Genomic DNA, 10,158 nt, shown 5'->3' with positions numbered 1-10,158 from the left:
TCTTTATTCGTATTGCACCAAAGCAAAATCAGAGTGGCGCAGCGAAAGCGTGGTGGGCCCATAACCCACAGGTTCCAGGATCGAAACTTGGCTCTGATAATAGTGTGTTGACATGTTTTGAAATAGTTTTCTTGATTTATATATAAATTGTATTTTGTATAATAGTAGGGGATGTAGCTCAAATGGTAGAGTGCTTGCTTTGCATGGGAAAGGCATAGGGATTAATTCCTAGCATATCTAATTCGTTTAATTCTAATTGTAGAAATATTTATTACTGAGTAAATTCGATCACGTAAATCATTAAACTTCGGGAGAGTAATAGTTCACGGGTAATATTTGGACACCCAACTCGTGTAATTTTTAAAAAACCCGTTAGATATATAATTTTCTGAATTTAAATTTACTAATTTCATTAAATTCCTTCAAGATTCAAATGACATCTACAGTTCATCAAATCTACGAACATAAATATAAAATAGAACATATAAATTTTCAGTTTCGTATATAAAACAATTACACAAAAGAAAAATACAAATTGACATCAAATAGAATAATAGAAAAAATCTTTAATGGACCAAATGGTTAATGCCCTTCGGATTTATATTGCACGTTTTTTATTACATATAGATTGTATTTTGACTATAAAAACATTAGAAGGGGATATAGCTATGTATAGGTAAACTGTTTATGATTTTTCTGTGTATAATTTTCAAAGATTTATGAGTGAATATGTCTATGAGTTTTTTCGTGTCTATGATTCTATGTTCTATTTTTTTTTTTAGGTAAGGGGGTCTCAAATGAAACTAATGTTTGAAAAATTGTGGAGGGATCAAGAAAAAATGAGTTTCTTGATATTTTATGTCAATATTTTGGTCCCAATGATAAGATTGAGAATATGCCTCACCAATTTGCCCTGTTGTATGTTGAAGAAAAAGCAAATCTTACTTTGCAAAGGTTCAAGGTGCATTGGATGAGCTGTTTAATGACTATGCAGCTACCTACAGTGTCACCTCTGTGCGGTCTTCATCCCCTTATTTCGCAATTTGAATCAAAATATGTCCATTCTGAAACTACAGTTCGAAAAACTTTGTCTTGGTTGAAAGGCCAGCTAAATAACAGAAAATTGAGAGTGGTGGTGGAAGCAGTAAGTAGACTGAACTGCATACTTAATTGAGTGCAAATATAGTGGAAGAGGAAGAAACTGCTGAATTTGATGTGCTTAGGCGGTGGAAGGTGAATAGTGAGATATTTCCTATTCTCACAAAAATGGTAAGGGATCTACTAGTTGTATCCAAATCCACAGTTGCTCTAAGAGTGCATTTAGTACTAGTGGTAGGGTATTAGATCCCTTAAGGTGTTTCTTAACACCTAAAATTGTGGAAGCCTACGCACAAGATTGGTTGAGGGCACCTAATCACACAATCTCTGTTGAGGAAAACTTGGATGAGGTTGAAAGAAAAGAAAAGGGTACAATTTCTAACTTTATCCCGTGAAAAATTATATTGTTTACATCACAAGAATGCAACAGAGTAAAGTTAGAGATATTATTATAATTTCTCTAGTACGTAATGTCCACATATGTTTATTTACAATACTCCCCCGAAACATAACTACATCATACTCTTGCCTTGTTTAAACCTCACTAAATAAGCTCTGGCGAAAACCAAGTTGTGGAAAAATTAAAGTACAAGATATATCTTTATTCGTATTGCACCAAAGCAAAATCAGAGTGGCGCAGCGAAAGCGTGGTGGGCCCATAACCCACAGGTTCCAGGATCGAAACTTGGCTCTGATAATAGTGTGTTGACATGTTTTGAAATAGTTTTCTTGATTTATATATAAATTGTATTTTGTATAATAGTAGGGGATGTAGCTCAAATGGTAGAGTGCTTGCTTTGCATGGGAAAGGCATAGGGATTAATTCCTAGCATATCTAATTCGTTTAATTCTAATTGTAGAAATATTTATTACTGAGTAAATTCGATCACGTAAATCATTAAACTTCGGGAGAGTAATAGTTCACGGGTAATATTTGGACACCCAACTCGTGTAATTTTTAAAAAACCCGTTAGATATATAATTTTCTGAATTTAAATTTACTAATTTCATTAAATTCCTTCAAGATTCAAATGACATCTACAGTTCATCAAATCTACGAACATAAATATAAAATAGAACATATAAATTTTCAGTTTCGTATATAAAACAATTACACAAAAGAAAAATACAAATTGACATCAAATAGAATAATAGAAAAAATCTTTAATGGACCAAATGGTTAATGCCCTTCGGATTTATATTGCACGTTTTTTATTACATATAGATTGTATTTTGACTATAAAAACATTAGAAGGGGATATAGCTATGTATAGGTAAACTGTTTATGATTTTTCTGTGTATAATTTTCAAAGATTTATGAGTGAATATGTCTATGAGTTTTTTCGTGTCTATGATTCTATGTTCTATTTTTTTTTTTAGGTAAGGGGGTCTCAAATGAAACTAATGTTTGAAAAATTGTGGAGGGATCAAGAAAAAATGAGTTTCTTGATATTTTATGTCAATATTTTGGATCCCAATGATAAGATTTAGAATATGCCTCACCAATTTGCCCTGTTGTATGTTGAAGAAAAAGCAAATCTTACTTTGCAAAGGTTCAAGGTGCATTGGATGAGCTGTTTAATGACTATGCAGCTACCTGCAGTGTCACCTCTGTGCGGTCTTCATCCCCTTCTTTCGCAATTTGAATCAAAATATGTCCATTCTGAAACTATAGTTCGAAAAACATTGTCTTCGTTGAAAGGTCAGCTAAATAATAGAAAATTGAGAGTGGTGGTGGAAGCAGTAAGTAGACTGAACTGCATACTTAATTGAGTGCAAATAGAGTGGAAGAGGAAGAAACTGCTGAATTTGATGTGCTTAGGCGGTGGAAGGTGAATAGTGAGATATTTCCTATTCTCACAAAAATGGTAAGGGATCTACTAGTTGTATCCATATCCACAGTTGCTCTAATAGTGCATTTAGTACTAGTGGTAGGGTATTAGATGCCTTAAGGTGTTTCTTAACACCTAAAATTGTGGAAGCCTACGCACAAGATTGGTTGAGGGCACCTAATCACACAATCTCTGTTGAGGAAAACTTTGATGAGGTTGAAAGAAAAGAAAAGGGTACAATTTCTAACTTTATCCTGTGAAAAATTATATTGTTTACATCACAAGAATGCAACAGAGTAAAGTGAGAGATATTATTATAATTTCTCTAGTACGTAATGTCCACATATGTTTATTTACAATACTCCCCGGAAACATAACTACATCATACTCTTGCCATGTTTAAACCTCACTAAATAAGCTCTAGCGAAAACCAAGTTGTGAAAAAATTAAAGTACAAGATATATCTTTATTCGTGTTGCACCAAAGCAAAATCAGAGTGGCGCAGCGGAAGCGTGGTGGGCCCATAACCCACAGGTCCCAGGATTGAAACCTGGCGGTGATAATAGTGTGTCGACATTTTTTGAAATAGTTTTCCTGATTTATATATAAATTGTATTTTGTATAATAGTAGGGGATGTAGCTCAAATGGTAGAGTGCTTGCTATGCATGGGAAAGGCATAGGGATTAATTCCTAGCATATCTAATTCGTTTAATTCTAATTGTAGAAATATTTATTACTGAGTAAATTCGATCACGTAAATCATTAAACTTCGGGAGAGTAATAGTTCACGGGTAATATTTGGACACCCAACTCGTGTAATTTTTAAAAAACCCGTTAGATATATAATTTTCTGAATTTAAATTTACTAATTTCATTAAATTCCTTCAAGTTTCAAATGACATCTACAGTTCATCAAATCTACGAACATAAATATAAAATAGAACATATAAATTTTCAGTTTCGTATATAAAACAATTACACAAAAGAAAAATACAAATTGACATCAAATAGAATAATAGAAAAAATCTTTAATGGACCAAATGGTTAATGCCCTTCTGATTTATATTGCACGTTTTTTATTACATATAGATTGTATTTTGACTATAAAAACATTAGAAGGGGATATAGCTATGTATAGGTAAACTGTTTATGATTTTTCTGTGTATAATTTTCAAAGATTTATGAGTGAATATGTCTATGAGTTTTTCGTGTCTATGATTCTATGTTCTATTTTTTTTTTTTAGGTAAGGGGGTCTCAAATGAAACTAATGTTTGAAAAATTGTGGAGGGATCAAGAAAAAATGAGTTTCTTGATATTTTATGTCAATATTTTGGAACCCAATGATAAGATTTAGAATATGCCTCACCAATTTGCCCTGTTGTATGTTGAAGAAAAAGCAAATCTTACTTTGCAAAGGTTCAAGGTGCATTGGATGAGCTGTTTAATGACTATGCAGCTACCTCCAGTATCACCTCTGTGCGGTCTTCATCCCCTTATTTCGCAATTTGAATCAAAATATGTCCATTCTGAAACTACAGTTCGAAAAACTTTGTCTTGGTTGAAAGGCCAGCTACATAACAGAAAATTGAGAGTGGTGGTGGAAGTAGTAAGTAGACTGAACTGCATACTTAATTGAGTGCAAATATAGTGGAAGAAGAAGAAACTGCTGAATTTGATGTGCTTAGGCGGTGGAAGGTGAATAGTGAGATATTTCCTATTCTCACAAAAATGGTAAGGGATCTACTAGTTGTATCCATATCCACAGTTGCTCTAATAGTGCATTTAGTACTAGTGGTAGGGTATTAGATGCCTTAAGGTGTTTCTTAACACCTAAAATTGTGGAAGCCTACGCACAAGATTGGTTGAGGGCACCTAATCACACAATCTCTGTTGAGGAAAACTTTGACGAGGTTGAAAGAAAAGAAAAGGGTACAATTTCTAACTTTATCCCGTGAAAAATTATATTGTTTACATCACAAGAATGCAACAGAGTAAAGTGAGAGATATTATTATAATTTCTCTAGTACGTAATGTCCACATATGTTTATTTACAATACTCCCCGGAAACATAACTACATCATACTCTTGCCATGTTTAAACCTCACTAAATAAGCTCTAGCGAAAACCAAGTTGTGGAAAAATTAAAGTACAAGATATATCTTTATTCGTGTTGCACTAAAGCAAAATCAGAGTGGCGCAGCGGAAGTGTGGTGGGCCCATAACCCACAGGTCCCAGGATTGAAACTTGGCGGTGATAATAGTGTGTCGACATGTTTTGAAATAGTTTTCCTGATTTATATATAAATTGTATTTTGTATAATAGTAGGGGATGTAGCTCAAATGGTAGAGTGCTTGCTATGCATGGGAAAGGCATAGGGATTAATTCCTAGCATATCTAATTCGTTTAATTCTAATTGTAGAAATATTTATTACTGAGTAAATTCGATCACGTAAATCATTAAACTTCGGGAGAGTAATAGTTCACGGGTAATATTTGGACACCCAACTCGTGTAATTTTTAAAAAACCCGTTAGATATATAATTTTCTGAATTTAAATTTACTAATTTCATTAAATTCCTTCAAGTTTCAAATGACATCTACAGTTCATCAAATCTACGAACATAAATATAAAATAGAACATATAAATTTTCAGTTTCGTATATAAAACAATTACACCAAAGAAAAATACAAATTGACATCAAATAGAATAATAGAAAAAATCTTTAATGGACCAAATGGTTAATGCCCTTCTGATTTATATTACACGTTTTGTATTACATATAGATTGTATTTTGACTATAAAAACATTAGTAGGGCATATAGCTATGTAAAGGTAAACTGTTTATGATTTTTCTGTGTATAATTTTCAAAGATTTATGAGTGAATATGTATATGAGTTTTTCGTGTCTATGATTCTATGTTCTATTTTTTTTTTAGGTAAGGGGGTCTCAAATGAAACTAAAGTTTGAAAAATTGTGGAGGGATCAAGAAAAAATGAGTTTCTTGATATTTTATGTCAATATTTTGGTCCCAATGATAAGATTGAGAATATGCCTCACCAATTTGCCCTGTTGTATGTTGAAGAAAAAGCAAATCTTACTTTGCAAAGGTTCAAGGTGCATTGGATGAGCTGTTTAATGACTATGCAGCTACCTACAGTGTCACCTCTGTGCGGTCTTCATCCCTTATTTCGCAATTTGAATCAAAATATGTCCATTCTGAAACTACAGTTCGAAAAACTTTGTCTTGGTTGAAAGGCCAGCTAAATAACAGAAAATTGAGAGTGGTGGTGGAAGCAGTAAGTAGACTGAACTGCATACTTAATTGAGTGCAAATATAGTGGAAGAGGAAGAAACTGCTGAATTTGATGTGCTTAGGCGGTGGAAGGTGAATAGTGAGATATTTCCTATTCTCACAAAAATGGTAAGGGATCTACTAGTTGTATCCAAATCCACAGTTGCTCTAAGAGTGCATTTAGTACTAGTGGTAGGGTATTAGATCCCTTAAGGTGTTTCTTAACACCTAAAATTGTGGAAGCCTACGCACAAGATTGGTTGAGGGCACCTAATCACACAATCTCTGTTGAGGAAAACTTGGATGAGGTTGAAAGAAAAGAAAAGGGTACAATTTCTAACTTTATCCCGTGAAAAATTATATTGTTTACATCACAAGAATGCAACAGAGTAAAGTTAGAGATATTATTATAATTTCTCTAGTACGTAATGTCCACATATGTTTATTTACAATACTCCCCCGAAACATAACTACATCATACTCTTGCCTTGTTTAAACCTCACTAAATAAGCTCTGGCGAAAACCAAGTTGTGGAAAAATTAAAGTACAAGATATATCTTTATTCGTATTGCACCAAAGCAAAATCAGAGTGGCGCAGCGAAAGCGTGGTGGGCCCATAACCCACAGGTTCCAGGATCGAAACTTGGCTCTGATAATAGTGTGTTGACATGTTTTGAAATAGTTTTCTTGATTTATATATAAATTGTATTTTGTATAATAGTAGGGGATGTAGCTCAAATGGTAGAGTGCTTGCTTTGCATGGGAAAGGCATAGGGATTAATTCCTAGCATATCTAATTCGTTTAATTCTAATTGTAGAAATATTTATTACTGAGTAAATTCGATCACGTAAATCATTAAACTTCGGGAGAGTAATAGTTCACGGGTAATATTTGGACACCCAACTCGTGTAATTTTTAAAAAACCCGTTAGATATATAATTTTCTGAATTTAAATTTACTAATTTCATTAAATTCCTTCAAGATTCAAATGACATCTACAGTTCATCAAATCTACGAACATAAATATAAAATAGAACATATAAATTTTCAGTTTCGTATATAAAACAATTACACAAAAGAAAAATACAAATTGACATCAAATAGAATAATAGAAAAAATCTTTAATGGACCAAATGGTTAATGCCCTTCGGATTTATATTGCACGTTTTTTATTACATATAGATTGTATTTTGACTATAAAAACATTAGAAGGGGATATAGCTATGTATAGGTAAACTGTTTATGATTTTTCTGTGTATAATTTTCAAAGATTTATGAGTGAATATGTCTATGAGTTTTTTCGTGTCTATGATTCTATGTTCTATTTTTTTTTTTTTAGGTAAGGGGGTCTCAAATGAAACTAATGTTTGAAAAATTGTGGAGGGATCAAGAAAAAATGAGTTTCTTGATATTTTATGTCAATATTTTGGATCCCAATGATAAGATTTAGAATATGCCTCACCAATTTGCCCTGTTGTATGTTGAAGAAAAAGCAAATCTTACTTTGCAAAGGTTCAAGGTGCATTGGATGAGCTGTTTAATGACTATGCAGCTACCTGCAGTGTCACCTCTGTGCGGTCTTCATCCCCTTCTTTCGCAATTTGAATCAAAATATGTCCATTCTGAAACTATAGTTCGAAAAACATTGTCTTCGTTGAAAGGTCAGCTAAATAATAGAAAATTGAGAGTGGTGGTGGAAGCAGTAAGTAGACTGAACTGCATACTTAATTGAGTGCAAATAGAGTGGAAGAGGAAGAAACTGCTGAATTTGATGTGCTTAGGCGGTGGAAGGTGAATAGTGAGATATTTCCTATTCTCACAAAAATGGTAAGGGATCTACTAGTTGTATCCATATCCACAGTTGCTCTAATAGTGCATTTAGTACTAGTGGTAGGGTATTAGATGCCTTAAGGTGTTTCTTAACACCTAAAATTGTGGAAGCCTACGCACAAGATTGGTTGAGGGCACCTAATCACACAATCTCTGTTGAGGAAAACTTTGATGAGGTTGAAAGAAAAGAAAAGGGTACAATTTCTAACTTTATCCTGTGAAAAATTATATTGTTTACATCACAAGAATGCAACAGAGTAAAGTGAGAGATATTATTATAATTTCTCTAGTACGTAATGTCCACATATGTTTATTTACAATACTCCCCGGAAACATAACTACATCATACTCTTGCCATGTTTAAACCTCACTAAATAAGCTCTAGCGAAAACCAAGTTGTGAAAAAATTAAAGTACAAGATATATCTTTATTCGTGTTGCACCAAAGCAAAATCAGAGTGGCGCAGCGGAAGCGTGGTGGGCCCATAACCCACAGGTCCCAGGATTGAAACCTGGCGGTGATAACAGTGTGTCGACATTTTTTGAAATAGTTTTCCTGATTTATATATAAATTGTATTTTGTATAATAGTAGGGGATGTAGCTCAAATGGTAGAGTGCTTGCTATGCATGGGAAAGGCATAGGGATTAATTCCTAGCATATCTAATTCGTTTAATTCTAATTGTAGAAATATTTATTACTGAGTAAATTCGATCACGTAAATCATTAAACTTCGGGAGAGTAATAGTTCACGGGTAATATTTGGACACCCAACTCGTGTAATTTTTAAAAAACCCGTTAGATATATAATTTTCTGAATTTAAATTTACTAATTTCATTAAATTCCTTCAAGTTTCAAATGACATCTACAGTTCATCAAATCTACGAACATAAATATAAAATAGAACATATAAATTTTCAGTTTCGTATATAAAACAATTACACAAAAGAAAAATACAAATTGACATCAAATAGAATAATAGAAAAAATCTTTAATGGACCAAATGGTTAATGCCCTTCTGATTTATATTACACGTTTTGTATTACATATAGATTGTATTTTGACTATAAAAACATTAGTAGGGGATATAGCTATGTAAAGGTAAACTGTTTATGATTTTTCTGTGTATAATTTTCAAAGATTTATGAGTGAATATGTATATGAGTTTTTCGTGTCTATGATTCTATGTTCTATTTTTTTTTTAAGTAAGGGGGTCTCAAATGAAACTAAAGTTTGAAAAATTGTGGAGGGATCAAGAAAAAATGAGTTTCTTGATATTTTATGTCAATATTTTGGTCCCAATGATAAGATTGAGAATATGCCTCACCAATTTGCCCTGTTGTATGTTGAAGAAAAAGCAAATCTTACTTTGCAAAGGTTCAAGGTGCATTGGATGAGCTGTTTAATGACTATGCAGCTACCTACAGTGTCACCTCTGTGCGGTCTTCATCCCCTTATTTCGCAATTTGAATCAAAATATGTCCATTCTGAAACTACAGTTCGAAAAACTTTGTCTTGGTTGAAAGGCCAGCTAAATAACAGAAAATTGAGAGTGGTGGTGGAAGCAGTAAGTAGACTGAACTGCATACTTAATTGAGTGCAAATATAGTGGAAGAGGAAGAAACTGCTGAATTTGATGTGCTTAGGCGGTGGAAGGTGAATAGTGAGATATTTCCTATTCTCACAAAAATGGTAAGGGATCTACTAGTTGTATCCAAATCCACAGTTGCTCTAAGAGTGCATTTAGTACTAGTGGTAGGGTATTAGATCCCTTAAGGTGTTTCTTAACACCTAAAATTGTGGAAGCCTACGCACAAGATTGGTTGAGGGCACCTAATCACACAATCTCTGTTGAGGAAAACTTGGATGAGGTTGAAAGAAAAGAAAAGGGTACAATTTCAAACTTTATCCCGTGAAAAATTACATTGTTTACAGCACAAGAATGCAACAGAGTAAAGTTAGAGATATTATTATAATTTCTCTAGTACGTAATGTCCACATATGTTTATTTACAATACACCCCCGAAACATAACTACATCATACTCTTGCCTTGTTTAAACCTCACTAAATAAGCTCTGGCGAAAACCAAGTTGTGGAAAA

This window comes from Ipomoea nil, unplaced genomic scaffold (assembly GCF_001879475.1).
Source record: "Ipomoea nil cultivar Tokyo-kokei standard unplaced genomic scaffold, Asagao_1.1 scaffold1993, whole genome shotgun sequence".
Classification (NCBI taxonomy): Eukaryota; Viridiplantae; Streptophyta; class Magnoliopsida; order Solanales; family Convolvulaceae; genus Ipomoea; species Ipomoea nil.
This window is presented reverse-complemented; position numbering follows the sequence as displayed.